The sequence below is a fragment of the Scyliorhinus torazame genome, chromosome 2 (genome assembly GCF_047496885.1).
Source record: "Scyliorhinus torazame isolate Kashiwa2021f chromosome 2, sScyTor2.1, whole genome shotgun sequence".
Lineage (NCBI taxonomy): Eukaryota > Metazoa > Chordata > Chondrichthyes > Carcharhiniformes > Scyliorhinidae > Scyliorhinus > Scyliorhinus torazame.
The window spans coordinates 275864227-275881909 of record NC_092708.1 but is presented as its reverse complement, the minus strand read 5'-3'; the positions used below and the strand labels follow the sequence as shown (position 1 = coordinate 275881909).

Below are 17683 nucleotides of genomic sequence, written 5' to 3'. Positions count from 1 at the left end.
TAATTGACCCCTCTACCCTGGGGAAAAGCCTCTGACTATCCACTCTGTCTATGCCCCTCATAATTTTGTAGACCTCTATCAGGTCGCCCCTCAACCTCCTTCGTTCCAGAGAGAACAAACCGAGTTTATTCAATCGCTCCTCATAGCTTATGCCCTCCATACCAGGCAACATTCTGGTAAATCTCTTCTGCACCCTCTCTAAAGCCTCCACATCCTTCTGGTAGTGTGGCGACCAGAATTGAACACTATACTCCAAGTGTGGCCTAACTAAGGTTCTATACAGCTGCAACATGACTTGCCAAATCTTATACTCAATGCCCCGTCCAATGAAGGCAAGCATGCCGTATGCCTTCTTGACTACCTTCTCCACCTGTGTTGCCCCTTTCAATGACCTGTGGACCTGTACTCCTAGATCTCTTTGACTTTCAATACTCTTGAGGGTTCTACCATTCACTGTATATTCCCTACCTGCATTAGCCCTTCCAAAATGCATTACCTCACATTTGTCCGGATTAAACTCCATCTGCCATCTCTCCGCCCAAGTCTCCAGACAGTCTAAATCCTGCTGTATCCTCAGACAGTCCTCATCGCTATCCGCAATTCCACCAACCTTTGTGTCGTCTGCAAACTTACTAATCAGACCAGTTACATTTTCCTCCAAATCATTTATATATACTACAAACAGCAAAGGTCCCAGCACTGATCCCTGTGGAACACCACTGGTCACAGCCCTCCAATTAGAAAAGCATCCCTCCATTGCTACCCTCTGCCTTCTATGGCCTAGCCAGTTCTGAATCCACCTTGCCAGCTCACCCCTGATCCCGTGTGACTTCACCTTTTGTACTAGTCTACCATGAGGGACCTTGTCAAAGGCCTTACTGAAGTCCATGTAGACAACATCCACTGCCCTACCTGCATCAATCATCTTAGTGACCTCCTCGAAAAACTCTATCAAGTTAGTGAGACACGACCTCCCCTTCACAAAACCGTGCTGCCTCTCACTAATACGTCCATTTGCTTCCAAATGGGAGTAGATCCTGTCTCGAAGAATTCTCTCCAGTAATTTCCCTACCACTGAAGTAAGGCTCACCGGCCTGTAGTTCCCGGGATTATCCTTGCTACCCTTCTTAAACAGAGGAACAACATTGGCTATTCTCCAGTCCTCCGGGACATCCCCTGAAGACAGCGAGGATCCAAAGATTTCTGTCAAGGCCTCAGCAATTTCCTCTCCAGCCTCCTTCAGTATTCTGGGGTAGATCCCATCAGGCCCTGGGGACTTATCTACCTTAATATTTTTTAAGACACCCAACACCTCGTCTTTTTGGATCACAATGTGACCCAGGCTATCTACACCCCCTTCTCCAGACTCAACATCTACCAATTCCTTCTCTTTGGTGAATACTGATGCAAAGTATTCATTTAGTACCTCGCCCATTTCCTCTGGCTCCACACATAGATTCCCTTGCCTATCTTTCAGTGGGCCAACCCTTTCCCTGGCTACCCTCTTGCTTTTTATGTAAGTGTAAAAAGCCTTGGGATTTTCCTTAACCCTATTTGCCAATGACTTTTCATGACCCCTTCTAGCCCTCCTGACTCCTTGCTTAAGTTCCTTCCTACTTTCCTTATATGCCACACAGGCTTCGTCTGTTCCCAGCCTTTTAGCCCTGACAAATGCCTCCTTTTTCTTTTTGACGAGGCCTACAATATCACTCGTCATCCAAGGTTCCCGAAAATTGCCGTATTTATCTTTCTTCCTCACAGGAACATGCCTGTCCTGTATTCCCTTCAACTGACACTTGAAAGCCTCCCACATGTCAGATGTTGATTTGCCCTCAAACATCCGCCCCCAATCTATGTTCTTCAGTTCCCGCCTAATATTGTCATAATTAGCCTTCCCCCAATTTAGCACATTCATCCTCGGACCACTCTTATCCTTGTCCACCAGTACTTTAAAACTTACTGAATTGTGGTCACTGTTACCGAAATGCTCCCCTACTGAAACATCTACCACCTGGCCGGGCTCATTCCCCAATACCAGGTCCAGTACCGCCCCTTCCCTAGTTGGACTGTTTACATATTGTTTTAAGAAGCCCTCCTGGATGCTCCTTACAAACTCTGCCCCGTCTAAGCCCCTGGCACTAAGTGAGTCCCAGTCAATATTGGGGAAGTTGAAGTCTCCCATCACCACAACCCTGTTGTTTTTACTCTTTTCCAAAATCTGTCTACCTATCTGCTCCTCTATCTCCCGCTGGCTGTTGGGAGGCCTGTAGTATACCCCCAACATTGTGACTGCACCCTTCTTATTCCTGATCTCTACCCATATAGCCTCACTGCCCTCTGAGGTGTCCTCTCGCAGTATAGTTGTGATATTCTCCCGAACAAGTAGCGCAACTCCGCCTCCCCTTTTACATCCCCCTCTATCCCGCCTGAAACATCTAAATCCTGGAACGTTTAGCTGCCAATCCTGCCCTTCCCTCAACCAGGTCTCTGTAATGGCAATAACATCATAGTTCCAAGTAGTAATCCAAGCTCTAAGTTCATCTGCCTTACCCGTAATGCTCCTTGCATTAAAACATATGCACTTCAGGCCACCAGACCCGCTGTGTTCAGCAACTTTTCCCCGTCTGCTCTGCCTCAGAGCCACACTGTCCCTATTCCCTAGTTCTCCCTCAATGCTCTCACCTTCTGACCTATTGCTCCCGTACCCACCCCCCTGCCATACTAGTTTAAAAGGTCTTGAACACCTCGTTCACTTTCCCTGCTCTCTGCTCCATATTTCCCGTTTCGTCCCTAACTCCCCCGATCTCTCTCACCGCCATCCTCTTCCGAAGTTGGTGGGCCAACTGCCGGCTCGCCTTTTCCCCATACTCATATTGCATCCCCTGTGCCTTCCTCCACTGTGTCTCTGCCTTTCCCGTGGTCAGCAGGTCAAACTCCGTCTGTAATCTTCGTCTTTCTCTGTATAGCCCTTCGTCTGGGGCCTCCGCATATTTTTTATCCACCCTCAAAATTTCCCCCACTAATCTCTCTCTTTGCCCTCTTGTTTCCACTTGTGGGCTCTGATGGGTATCAGCTCTCCTCTAACCACCGCCTTCAGCGCTTCCCATACTACCCCCACCTGAACCTCCCCATCGTCGTTGACCTCCAGGTATCGCTCAATACACCCCCTCACCCTTTCGCAGACCCCCTCGTCCGCTAGTAGTCCCATATCTAGTCGCCAGAGTGGGCGCTGCTCCCTTTCCTCTCCTAGTTCCAATTCCACCCAATGCGGGGCGTGGTCTGAAACGGCTATGGCCGAGTACTCCGTTCCTGCCACTTTCGGGATCAGTGCCCTTCCCAAAACGAAAAAGTCTATCCGGGAGTATACCTTATGGACGTGGGAGAAGAAAGAGAACTCTTTAGCCATCGGCCTGGCGAATCTCCACGGATCCACTCCCCCCATTTGTTCCATAAATCCCTTAAGCACCTTGGCCGCTGCCGGCCTTCTCCCAGTCCTGGATCTGGACCGGTCTAACCCTGGATCCAGCACTGTGTTAAAATCCCCCCCCCCATTACCAAATTTCCCACCTCCAGGTCCGGGATACATAGAACATAGAACATAGAAAATACAGCACAGAACAGGCCCTTCGGCCCACGATGTTGTGCCGAACCTTTGTCCTAGATTAATTATAGATTATTATTGAATTTACAGTGCAGAAGGAGGCCATTCGGCCCCCTGAGTCTGCACCGACTCTTGGAAAGAGCACCCTACCCAAACTCAACACCTCCACCCAACACCAAAGGCAATTTTGGACACTAAGGGCAATTTATCATGGCCAATCCACCTACCCTGCACATCTTTGGACTGTGGGAGGAAACTGGAGCACCCGGAGGAAACCCACGCAGACACGGGGAGGACGTGCAGACTCCGCACAGACAGTGACCCAAGCCGGAATCGAACCTGGGACCATGGAGCTGCAAAGCAATTGTGCTATCCACAATGCTACCGTGCTGCCCTTAAGAACAAATAAATCTACACTATATCATTTTACCGTAATCCATGTACCTATCCAATAGCTGCTTGAAGGTCCCTAATGTTTCCGACTCAACTACTTCCACAGGCAGTGCATTCCATGCCCCCACTACTCTCTGGGTAAAGAACCTACCTCTCATATCCCTCCTATATCTTCCACCTTTCACCTTAAATTTATGTCCCCTTGTAATGGTTTGTTCCACCCAGGGAAAAAGTCTCTGACTGTCTACTCTATCTATCCCCTTGATAATCTTATAAACCTCTATCAAGTCGCCCCTCATCCTTCTCCGTTCTAATGAGAAAAGGCCTAGCACCCTCAACCTTTCCTCGTAAGACCTACTCTCCATTCCAGGTAACATCCTGGTAAATCTTCTTTGCACCTTTTCCAAAGCTTCCACATCCTTCCTAAAATGAGGTGACCAGAACTGTACACAGTACTCCAAATGTGGCCTTACCAAAGTTTTGTACAGCTGCATCATCACCTCACGGCTCTTAAATTCAATCCCTCTGTTAATGAACGCGAGCACACCATAGGCCTTCTTCACAGCTCTATCCACTTGAGTGGCAACTTTCAAAGATGCATGAACATAGACCCCAAGATCTCTCTGCTCCTCCACATTGCCAAGAACTCTATCGTTAACCCTGTATTCCGCATTCATATTTTTCCTTCCAAAATGGACAACCTCACACTTTTCAGGGTTAAACTCCATCTGCCACTTCTCAGCCCAGCTCTGCATCCTATCTATGTCTCTTTGCAGCCGACAACAGCCCTCCTTACTATCCACAACTCCACCAATCTTCGTATCGTCTGCAAATTTACTGACCCACCCTTCAACTCCCTCATCCAAGTCATTAATGAAAATCACATTAATACGTGATACGTCCCAGCATTCGCTTCATGAATCCCGCGTCATCCCAGTTCGGGGCATATACATTCACCAGCACAACCGCCTCTCCCTGCAGTCTGCCTCACGCCATCACATATCTGCCCCCACTGTCCACCACTATATTCTTAGCCTCGAATGATACACGTTTCCCCACCAATATTGCCACCCCTCTGTTTTTTGCATCCAACCCCGAGTGGAATACCTGTCCCACCCATCCTTTTCTTAGTCTAACCTGATCCGCCACCTTCAGGTGCGTCTCCTGGAGCATGACTACGTCTGCCTTCAGTCTCTTTAAGTGCGCAAACACTTTTAAGCCTCTCACATTCCACGTGATCAGCCGGATTGGGGGGCCATTCACCCCCCCCCCCCTCGTCGACTAGCCATCTCCTTTTTTAGGCCATCTCCTCATCCAGGTCCCGCGCACCCGTCTGTCCCCCAGGCAGCGCCTTCCTGCCCCGATCACCTCATCTCTTACCAGCTCCCCCTTGCACTCAGCAGCAGCAACCCAGTTAAACCCCCCCACCCCCGCTAGATCCCCCTCTAGCTTGGTTACTCCCCCCATATTGCTTCCGGAAGTCAGCTAACTCTGGCTGACCTCGGCTTCCCCCGTTCACTCTTTGACCTCCCTGCGTGTGGGGCTCCCTTCCTTCCTGCGCCCGTTTTCCTGCTAAATACCCGCGCTTTCCTCTCGGCCACGCCCCTATGGCGCCGTTCCCTCATTCCCCTTCCCTGTCCCTTTTTCCACCGGCGCCCACTTTTCTTCGTGCCCCCCCCCCCCAATCGGGGGGGGGAAGAGAGAGAGAAATTCCCCGTCCAACATTGCTGTACAATAGCCCTCCCCTTTCCCCACTTTACATTCCTGTATCACCACCTCGCTGCTTCTCTCCAAACATCAAACTCTCAAATCTAGTCCAGTTTCTCTTCTTGGATGAATGTCCATGCCTCATCCGCCGTCTCGAAGTAGTGGTGCTTGCCTTGATGCGTGACCCACAATCACGCCGGCTGCAGCATCCCAAATTTTATTTTCTTCCTATGGAGCACCGCCTTGGCCCGGTTAAAGCTCGCCCTCCTTCTCGCCACCTCTGCACTCCAGTCCTGATACACACGTATCACCGCATTCTCCCATTTGCTACTCCGTGCCTTCTTGGCCCATCTCTCTGTCCGTTCAGCGATGGAACTTCACCACTATTGCTCATGGTGTTTCACCTGCCTTTGGTCTTCTCACGAGGACCCGGCACGCTCCCTCCACTTCCAGCCTCAGCTCCCATTAGCGTGTGGAGCATCGTGCTCACATAAGCCCCAACATCAGCTCCCTCTGCTCCTTCGGGGAGACCTAGAATCCGTAGGTTTTTCCTCCTCGAGCTGTTCTCCAGGGCTTCCAGCCTTTCTATGCACCTCTTGTGTAGTGCCTAGTGTGTCTCCGTTTTTACCACCAGGCCCTGTATCTCACCTTCATTCTCGGCTGCCTTTGCCTTCACTCCACGGAGCTCCATCGCCTGGACCTTTTGTGTTTCCTTCAGTCCCTCGATTGCCAGTAGCATCAGCGCCAGCACCTCTTTCTTGAGCTCCTCCACACATCGTCGGAGAAACTCCTGCTGGTCCGGGCCCCATACCATCTGGGCTCCATCCGCCGCCATCTTGCTTCTCCCTTCTCTTCTCTGCCGCTGCTCCAGAGGATCCTTCGCAATCTGGCCACTACCGCCGCTCCTTTCCATACACACCTGGGGGGACTCCTTCCTTCGTCACCCCACACTGGGTTAGGTCGAAAAAAATTCTGTTGGGGCTCCCGATAAGAGCCCAAAAGTCCGTTAGAACGGGAGCTGCCGAAACGTGCGGCTTAGCAGTGCATCACCGCAACCGGAAGTCCAATATTTTGTTCTTTTAATTTAAAGTTAAGTGAATAACCATTAATTAAGGTTATTACAAAGTTTATTTATTTTTCTTAAAATGCCTGACCCGTGAGTAGTGCTATTAAGTAATGAGTAAATAAAAGCTTCTCGGGGGATATGGGTTATACCGGCAATTCACTGATAAGGTTTGACCCGAATAGCACCCACCTATGTCTCTCTAGGAGTCAGGGATACAAGGGGATCCCTGTTGACCACACACAAAGATTTCTCGACCCTTTTTTGGTTTAGGGGGAGATTTCTCAGGATTTCTAGACCCTTTTGGTTCAAGGGAAGATTTCCTGGTAGTGGTTCAAATCCTTCACGCTTGATAGCACCATTGATGACTCCTTCCATCACTTTGCTGGTGATGGATAGTAGACTGATAGGGCGATAATTGGCTGAGTTGGATTTGTCCTATCGCTTGTGTACAGGACAAACCTGGGCAATTTTCCACATTGCCGGATAGATGCCAGTGTTATAGCTGTACTGGAAACAGCTTGGCTAGGTGTGCAGCAAGTTCTGGAGCACAAGTCTTCAGTACTATTGCCGGGATATTGTCAGGGCCCATAGCCTTTGCAGTATCCAGTGCCTTCAGCACTTGATATCACGTGGAGTGAATCATATTGGCTGAAGACAGACATTTGTGATGCTGGGGACCTCCAGAGGAGACCGAGATGGATCACACACTCAACACTTCTGGCTGAAGATTCATGTACGAGGATACCCAGATCCTTCTGTACCACAGCATTCTGTAGTCTCTCCCCATTTAAATAATATTTTGCATTTCTATTCTTCCTACCAAAATGGATAATCTCACATTTTCCCATACTTGGGTAAAAGTAATCACTGCATCATAGCATTTAGATTAGTAATGCCAAAGAACAAGAAACAAACTAAAATAGAACTTCAAAATTGGAAGAGGGCCAACTTGAAATGGAGTCCTTCCTCAATAGTCCATTCAAGAAAGAAGAGAAAGGACTAAAGGAGTGTATATATTTTATAAAATAAATATAGATACCCTTAAAGTTATTTCCAAAATTTTAAGAACAGGACAAAGACTAAAATGGTTGAATCTATGTCTGTAACCCTCAAACAAATAAGGCTCCCTGGCAGCATTGAGGAAACTCGCACCTCGTTATCTCTAAAGAGCCATGGAAGACTCCCTGAAGAACAAATTCAAAGAGAGTTATACAAAGGTCAGCCGCATTTCGTAACCCAGGCCAGCCAAATGGAGCCTGCTTGTCTGCTAAGACAGAGGGTCCCACCGCCGTCTATTCAATTCTTAATGGCCGAGTTATGGAACAATCTCAGGATCCCAGATGAGGGACACTCACCCTTTGTGAAAGACAGTTTGAAAGCTGGGAGTCATGTGACAAGGGCCTCAAGCTCGTATAACAAGAAATATTGCCTTCCTGTACTGAAAAATCTCAATTTGCCATTTTACCATCGAACAAACAGCAGAACAGAAAAGGAGTTCTGCCTCGATTGAATACCTGGCCCCATCTTCACTGTTTCTACTGGAACTTCTGTATCATAGCCTAGAAGCTGGGTTAATTTCTACATGCCTATCTCATTGTGCGAAGGCAACAGCCCAGAAAAATTAATTATCCAGCATTATTTTTCAGCTCTGTGAAGGAATACCTAATTGAACTTTGTGGTGGCATAGTGGTTAGTACTGCTGCCCCACAGTGCTGGGGACCCGGTTCAATTCCGGCCTCGGGCGACTGTATGTGCGGATTTTGTATGTTCTCCCAGTGTCTACGTGGGTTTCCTCCGGGTGCTCTGGTTTCCTCCTACAGTCCAAAGATGTGAGGGTTAGGTGGATTGGCCATGCTAAATTGTCGCTTAATGTCCAAGGATGTGCAGGTTAGTTCATTGGATTACGGGGATAGGGCAAGGTTGGGGCAGCACGGTGGTGCAGTGGTTAACACTGTTGCCTGCGGCGCTGAGGACCCGGGTTCAATCCCGTCCCTGGGTCACTGTTCGTGTGGAGTTTGCACATTCTCCCTGTGTCTGCGTGGGTTTCACCTCCACAACCCAAACATGTGCAGGATAGGTGGATTGGCCACACTAAATTGCCCCTTAATTGGAAAAAAAAATAATTGGGTACTCTAAATTTGAAAAAAGAAAGGATAGGGCAAGGTGGAGACTCTCATAAATGGCAGTGCTCATTCGAAGGGTTGGTGCAGACTCGATGGGCGGAATGGCCTCCTTTTGTATTGCAGGGATTCCATGATTCAACTCCGGAACACGGGTGAGACACATTTCCTTTTCTCTGTGGTCTTTGCACTGTAAATCGTTTTCTCCATCCTTCTTTTACTATTCGAATGCAAAGGAGGCAATATTGCAATCCTCTTACGTTTTGAGTGTGTGCAAATAAACCCCTTTGCGTTCATCATATCGCGAGTCTGCTGTGGGGTTATAAATAGAAATTAGATCACACCAAAGCCCAGGGGTTGGGAAATACACCACCGCTTAAAGGGGAAGGCAAACCAAAACACCTTCCTGTTTATCCATGGACAGTAAGATGAGAAATTAGTGCTGTTTAATTAACCCCCCTCCTGTTAGCAACAGGCCTAATGTTAAATTTTATTTGATAGCACTCCTGTCATAGTAGTAAAACAGCTCTTATCAAAGTCACGAATGACATTGCATGTGATTGCAACAAAAAACTATTCTCCCCTTTCCTTCTCGAACTGTCTGCAGCCTTTAGCACAATTGACCACACCATCACCCTCCAACATTTCTCTGCCATTGTCCAAAATGATCAAACTGTTTATCCAACAGCCAAGTGTGGATGAGCAGAAATCTCTTCCGATCAAACAATGGTAGACTGAAGGCCTCAGTCCCTGGTCCAACTCTGTTGTCTAGCTGCCAACTTCTTTCCTCTCCTTGACAACTGTCTGAGACTAAACCCAGTTTGTTCGAAATCTTTGTGTCATGTTTGATCACAAGATGAGCTTCCGACCACATATTCATGCTATCATTAAGACCACCTATTTTCATCTGCGTAATAGCACCCAAATTTGCCCCTGCCGCCGTTGAATTGCTGATACAAGTTGAATATTAATTGTGTTTAGTTGTATGCATATGGTGGGCATTAACTAGGGATTCACATATAAATAGACAAAGACTAAAACTGTGATAATTGTGATAGATGGTGTTTGCTTGTAATGTATAACTGAAAGTAAATATAGAAGTGTGCAAAGATTGGCCCCAGTTTTATCCTACACCAAAGTAGAACAGCTGAACCTTTGTTATCTCGGAGCTTGATTATGGTAATGCACTCTGGCTGCCCCCCCTCCCCCCTCTCCACCCACCCACCTTCTATCCTCTGTAAATTGAGCTAATCAAAAACTTTGCTGCCTTGGCCTGACTCACCTCCGTACTGTCTGATCTACATTGGTTTCTGGTAAAGCAATGGCATGATTTCAAAATGATCTTAATCAGTTTCAATTCAGGCCACTGTCTCACACCTCCCTATCTCTAAAATGTCCTCCACCACAATAATCCTCTGAGACAAGTGCACTCATCTAATTCCGCCATTTGAGAATTCCCGACTTTAATCACTACACTATTGGTGACTCATGCCTTCAGTTACTCAAGCCCTAACCTCTGGAATCCTAAAATTCTCTAAACCGCTCCTTCTTCCTTGAAGAAGCACCTTAAAACTTACCACTTTGATCAAAGCTTTGGTTGCCTGTCCTAATGTCACCTTAATGTACTTTAGTGTCAAACTTTGCTTTATAACACTCCTGTGAAGCATCTGATGTTTTATTACATGAAAGGATTGATATGAATACAAGTTTTCCCCACCTAATTGTCGCACCTTTCCTCTTCCCTTCAAAGTACTAACTGCTGGTAGGATAGTGTTGCACAAACAGCTGCAGATCTTTAGTACCAAGAGTCTTGTTTAAACCTTGGCAGTGAGTGTCACCAGGCTACAGATGAACAGGGAAGGGATTGCCGCTGAGCCCTGTCCTGACTATGGTGAAAGACTGTACATGCATATTTCCCTACAAAATGAATAAACTTGATCAAGAATGGACACCCTGACTGATTTTTCCCCTTCCTCAACTATTACTGGGTCCTAACTAAGATCAGCAAATGGTAGAACAAGCTAGGATTGAAACCAGAACATCTTCTCTTGGTATACACCAGGTGGTGTATGCCTTGCTATGACATCAGGAAAGTGACTATATAATTGTGTACAATTTGATTTGGTTCATAGGTTGCCAAAATCAGGAACTTGCAATACTTAAGGGAATGCATGGTAAGAGGGCAGAAAGTGGAATAGTACTTTGCATTTAAATAACACACCTATTGTATAATGAATATTATGCAAAGCAATCTACACATTAAGATTATGGTAATGCACTCTGGGGCGGATGCCCCCCCCCCCCCCCCCCCCCGCCGCCCCTTCTATCCTCTGTAAATTGAACGAATCAAAAACTTTGCTGCCTTGGCCTTACTCACCTCAGTGCTGTCTGATCTACATTGGTTTCTGGTAAAGCAGCCAGAGTGCATTGCCACAGCTAAGAGGTTTGCCGAGGTCCCATTGCTGTTAGAATTCTCAAACTGGTCTGACATCAACCCTCGCTGATTCCTATGTATTACGTCAAGATACTTTCCCATTGTAAATTAATCAAGGAGAGAGGCAACTTGAGATTCTCCATGGGGCCAGAAAATGGATGTCCTGTTTCAACAAATCTTTATATCACCGGGCCAAGGGTATTATTCACAAATTGTACAGTGGACTATCTTATAGACTACTCTTAAAGTTATTCAGGCGAATTATCTGAACATTCAGTGCTTTAGTTATTTCCCACTTTTTGTTTTATTTACTAAGAAATAAATTAACAAGAGCGGCACGGTGGCGCAGTGGTTAGCACTGCTGTCTCAGGGCACTGAGGATCCGGGTTCGATCCCGGCCCCAGGCCACTGTCCGTGTGGAGTTTGCACATTCTCCTTGGGTCTGCATGGGTCTCACCTCCACAACCCAAAGATGTGCAGAGTAGGTGGATTTGCTACGCTAAATTGTCCCTTAATTTAAAAAAAAAGAAATTACTAAGTTATTTTTCTTTTTTTTTAAAATTATATTTATTAAAGTTTTTTAACACAATTTTTCTCCCTTACAAACAATAACCCCCCCCCCCCGTAACAAAAGAAAAACGAGAAATCGCGCCGAGCAAGATATATACATGGCAAAATGATATATTTACACAGCTTTGTACACTGGCCCTCACCCGTACGTGCCAGTTTCCCCAACCCTTCATGTTATCTCTTGCTCATCCACCCTCCCAGGCAGTCCCCCCTTCCCCCCCCCCTCCCAGGACGTCCCCCCCCTTCCGCGCGTCCCCCCCCTTCCGCGCGCCCCCCCCCCCTTCCGCGCGCCCCCCCCACCCACCCCCCACCCGCAAGGTTGCTGCTGCTGCTGACCGACCTTCCTCTAACGCTCCGCGAGATAGTCTAGGAACGGTTGCCACCGCCTGTAGAACCCCTGCGCAGACCCTCTCAAGGCAAACTTAATCCTCTCCAACTTTATGAACCCAGCCATATCATTTATCCAGGCCTCCAGGTTGGGGGGGCTTCGCCTCCTTCCACATTAGCAAGATCCTTCGCCGGGCTACTAGGGACGCAAAGGCCAGAATGCCGGCCTCTTTCGCCTCCTGCACTTCCGGTTTGTCCACTACTCCAAATATTGCTAGCCCCCAGCTTGGCTTGACCCGGACTTTCACCACCTGAGATATTGCTCCCGCCACTCCTCTCCAGAACCCCTCCAGTGCCGGGCATGACCAAAACATATGGACATGGTTCGCCGGGCTCCCTGAGCACCTTCCACATCTGTCCTCTACCCCAAAGAACCTACTCAACCTCGCCCCCATCAAGTGCACTCTGTGGACCACCTTAAATTGTATCAGGCTGAGCCTGGCACATGAGGAGGAGGAATTAACCCTACCTAGGGCATCAGCCCACAGACCTTCCTCGATCTCCTCCCCCAGCTCCTCCTCTCATTTACCCTTCAACTCTTCTACCAGCGCTTCCCCCTCTTCTTTCAACTCCTGGTGTATTTCCGACACCTTGCCCTCCCCGACCCATACACCCGAGATCACCCTATCTTGAAATTCTTGTGCCGGGAGCAACGGGAATTCCCTCACCTGTCTCCTCACAAAAGCCCTCACCTGCATATATCTAAAGGCATTTCCCGGGGGTAACTCAAACTTCTCCTCCAGTGCCCCTAGGCTCGCAAACGTCCCGTCGATGAACAGGTCCCCCATTCTTCCAATCCCCGCCCGATGCCAGCTCTGGAACCCCCCGTCCATCTACCCCGGGACAAACCGGTGGTTACCCCTGATCGGGGACCACACCGATGCTCCCATTGCACCCCGGTGCTGTCTCCACTGCCCCAGATCCTTAGCGTTGCCGCCACCACCGGGCTCGTGGTATACTTTGTCGGCGAGAGCGGCAGCGGTGCCATCACCAACGCCCCCAGGCTCGTTCCTTTACAGGACGCCATCTCCATCCTCTTCCATGCCGCCCCCTCTCCCTCCATAACCCACTTGCAGATCATCGCCACATTTGCTGCCCAGTAGTAGCTCCCTAGGTTTGGCAGCGCCAACCCTCCTCGGTCCCTACTGCGGTCCAGGAACCCTCTCCTTACTCTCGGGGTCTTATTCGCCCACACAAACCCCATAATACTCCTGCCTACTCTCTTAAAAAAGGTCTTAGTGATCACGATGGGAAGGCACTGAAACACAAACAGAAACCTCGGAAGGACCACCATTTTGACCGACTGCACTCTACCCGCCAGCGAGAGCGGTAACATGTCCCATCTTTTGAAATCCTCCTCCATTTGCTCCACCAACCTCGTCAGATTCAGTTTATGTAGGGTCCCCCAACGCCTGGCTATCTGGATCCCCAGATACCGAAAGCTCCCCTCCGCCCTCCTCAGCGGTAGGTCCCCTATCCCTCTTTCTTGGTCCCCCGCCTGTAATACAAAAAGCTCACTCTTCCCTACATTGAGCTTATAGCCCGAAAACTCCCCAAACTCCCTTAGAGTCTGCATGACCTCCACCATCCCCTCCATTGGATCCGCCACGTACAGCAACAGGTCATCCGCATATAGCGACACCCGATGCTCTTCTCCCCCTCGGACCACCCCCCTCCATTTATTAGACTCCCTCAATGACATGGCCAATTGTTCGATCGCCAATGCGAACAACAAGGGGGACAGGGGGCACCCCTGCCTCGTCCCTCGGTACAGTCGAAAGTACTCCGACCTCCGCCGGTTCGTCACTACACTCGCCATCGGGGCTCTGTAAAGGAGCTTAACCCAATTGATAAACCCTACCCCGAACCCAAACCTACGCAGCACCTCCCAGAGGTACTCCCACTCTACTCGGTCAAAGGCCTTCTCCGCGTCCATAGCTGCCACTATCTCCACCTCTCCCTCCTCCGATGGCATCATTATCACGTTTAAGAGCCGCCGCACATTGGTGTTTAGTTGCCTGCCCTTTACAAATCCCATCTGGTCCTCGTGAATTACCCCTGGGACACAGTCCTCAATCCTCGTGGCCAGTACTTTTGCCAGCAACTTTGCATCCACATTGAGGAGCGAGATCGGCCGGTACGATCCACATTGCAGTGGGTCCTTGTCCTGCTTTAGGATCAAAGAAATTGTCGCTTCCGACATTGTCGGGGTCAGGGTCCCCTCCTCTCTTGCCTCATTAATGGTCCTCACCAGTAGCGGGGCCAACAGGTCTGCGTACTTCCTGTAGAACTCCACCGGGAATCCGTCCGGTCCCGGGGCCTTCCCCGCCTGCATGCTCCCCAAACCCTTGCTCAGCTCCTCCAACCCAATTGGTGCCCCCAAACCAGCCACTTCTTGCTCCTCCACCCTCAGGAATCTCAGCTGATCTAGGAATTGTCTCATCCCCTCTTCCCCCGCTGGGGGCTGGGATCTGTACAGCTCTTCATAAAAGGCCTTGAATACCTTGTTTACTTTCGTCGCACTCCGAACCGTGGCTCCCCTTCCATCTTTGACTCCCCCTATTTCCCTCGCTGCCATCCTCTTACGGAGCTGGTGTGCCAGCATCCGACTAGCCTTTTCCCCATACTCGTAGGTCGCCCCCTGCGCTTTCCTCCACTGTGCCTCCGCCTTCCCTGTGGTCAACAGGTCAAACTCCGTCTGGAGCCGTCGTCTTTCCCCAAGTAATCTTTCCTCCGGGGCCGCTGCGTATCTCCTGTCCACTCTCAAAATCTCCCCCACTAACCTCTCCCTTTCCATACCCTCTGTCTTCTCCCTATGAGCCCTAATGGAAATTAGCTTTCCCCTGATCACCGCCTTCAACGCCTCCCATACCACCCCCACCCACACCTCCCCGTTGTCGTTGGCCTCCAAGTACCTTTCGATACACCCCCTCACCTTCCCACACACCACCTCGTCCGCCAGCAGTCCCACATCCAGCCGCCACAACGGACGTTGGTCCCTCTCCTCTCCCAACTCCAGTTCCACCCAGTGCAGGGCATGGTCCGAAACGGCTATAGCCGAACACTCCGTCCCCCCCACCCTCGGGATGAGCGCCCTACCCAGAACAAAGAAATTTATCCGGGAGTAGGCTTTGTGTACATGGGAGAAGAAAGAAAATTCCCTGGCCTGCGGCCTTGCAAACCGCCATGGGTCCACTCCCCCCATCTGATCCATAAACCCCCGAAGTACCTTGGCCGCAGCCGGCCTCTTTCCAGTCCTTGATTTGTAGCGGTCCAGTGCTGGATCCAACACTGTATTGAAGTCCCCTCCCATTATCAGGCCTCCTATCTCCAGGTCCGGAATGCGCCCCAACATGCGCTTCATGAATCCTGCATCATCCCAGTTCGGGGCGTATACGTTTACCAACACCACCCACGTCCCTTGCAGCCTACCGCTCACCATTACATATCGCCCTCCATTGTCCGCTACAATAGTCTTGGCCTCAAATGACACCCGCTTTCCCACCAATATTGCCACCCCTCTACTCTTCGCGTCCAGTCCCGAGTGGAATACCTGTCCTACCCATCCCTTTCTTAACCTGACCTGGTCCGCCACCTTCAGATGTGTCTCTTGGAGCATGGCCACGTCAACCTTCAGTCCCTTTAAGTGCGCGAACACTCGAGCCCTCTTCACCGGCCCATTCAGGCCCCTCACATTCCACGTTATCAGCCGGATTGGAGGGGCTCTCACCCCCCCATGCCCCGCCGACTAGCCATCTCCTTTTCTGGGCCAGTCCCGTGTCCACGCCTCCCTCACCCTCCAGTCCCCCAGAGGGGGGACCCCCGTCCCGACCACCTCTTCTGTGTCCCATTCCCTTTCGGCCAGTGCAGCAGCGACCCTTTTTCCCTCCCCCCCGCTAGACCCCCGTCTAGCTTTTTTGCTCCCCCCATGTCACTCCCGTAAGTCAGCTGACGCCTGCTGACCCCGGCTTCCCCCGCCGTCCCATTGACCTCCCCGCGTGGGAGTCTCCCAATCCATATGCATTCCTTCGTTCCCCTTCCCGCCTTTCTTCCCACGCGCGGGAAAAAACCCCGTGCTTTCCAAAGCCGCTCCGCCCCCTCTGGCGCAGCTCCTGTCGTGGCCTTGTCTCTCTCCCCCAGCCCATGTAACATTTCCTGCTCGTGATTGACCCCCTATATACAACAACCATCACACATCAAACCCCAAAACATCCCCCCCACCCTCACAAACCCTCAGTTAGAGTCCAACTTTTTGGCTTGTACAAAGGTCCACGCCTCCTCAGGCGTTTCAAAGTAATAGTGTTGGCCCTTGTATGTGACCCACAGTCGCGCTGGCTGCAGCATTCCGAATTTCACTTCTTTCCGGTACAACGCCGCTTTGGCCCGGTTGAAACCCACTTTGCAACCTCCGTGCTCCAGTCCGGGTATATTCGGATCTCTGCCTTGTCCCACTTACTGCTCCGCTCCTTCTTGGCCCATCTCAGGACTCACTCTCTGTCCGTGAACCGGTGGAACCTCACCACCATCGCCCGTGGCGGCTCATTTGCCTGGGGCTTCTTCGCCAGCACCCGATGTGCCCCGTCCAACTCCAGCGGCCTCGAAGGGGCCTTCGTGCCCATCATCGTCTCGAGCATCGTGCTCGCGTATGCCCCGGCATCAGCCCCCTCCACTCCCTCAGGGAGACCCAGGATTCGCAGATTCTTTCTCCTCGACCTGTTCTCCAGGTCTTCGAGTCTTCCCGCCCACCTCTTGTGTAGCGCCTCGTTCTGCTCCACTCTCACCGCCAGGCCCACGAGCTCATCCTCGTTCTGACTGACTCTTTTCTGTACCTCCTGGATCTTAGCTTTGTGGGCCTTCTGCGTGATCCCAAGTCCTTCAATTGCCGAAAGCATAGGCGCCAACATCTCTTTGCGCATCTCCTCGCGCTGCTCCTCGAAGCAGCGCTTGATGAACTCCTGCAGCTCCCCATTGTCCCTGGCCGCCGCCATTTTGTTTTCTTTCCCTCGCTTCTCCCGTTGCTCCAGTGCCGCTCCTTTGGCCGTTACACTTCTGGTCCGTTTCATAGAAGTTGGCAGTGTTTGCTTCACCAGTCTGCCCCAAAAAGTCTATGGAAACTCCTGAAAAAGGTCTGAGAGTCGGTTCCAGACGGGAGCTGCCGAATGCGCGACCTACTCCTCCATGGCCGCCACCAGAAGCCTCGTCCCCGCCTCTTCAATGGCGTTGGTAGATCCTTTCACAGTTGTTCCCTCTGCTGCTAGAATTCACCTTTGATAGAGTCAAGTCAGATTGCAGCTTTAAGCTTGCCCTTCCCCCGCTTGCATGCTGGAAGATCTATTGCTGCAGATCAAGCCAAATCCTTCACTGTTTCTGCCAGGTCTGGCAGCCAAAAGACACAACATTCCTGG

At 50.3% G+C, this 17683-nt stretch overlaps 1 protein-coding gene across 3 annotated transcripts in view; it reads right to left on the bottom strand.

Annotated features, from left to right (window-relative positions):
• The window catches only part of LOC140398912 (DDB1- and CUL4-associated factor 4-like), a 282089-nt gene that overhangs the window by 248655 nt on the left and 15751 nt on the right, over positions 1 to 17683 (bottom strand). The gene's annotated exons all lie outside the window — the stretch shown is intronic.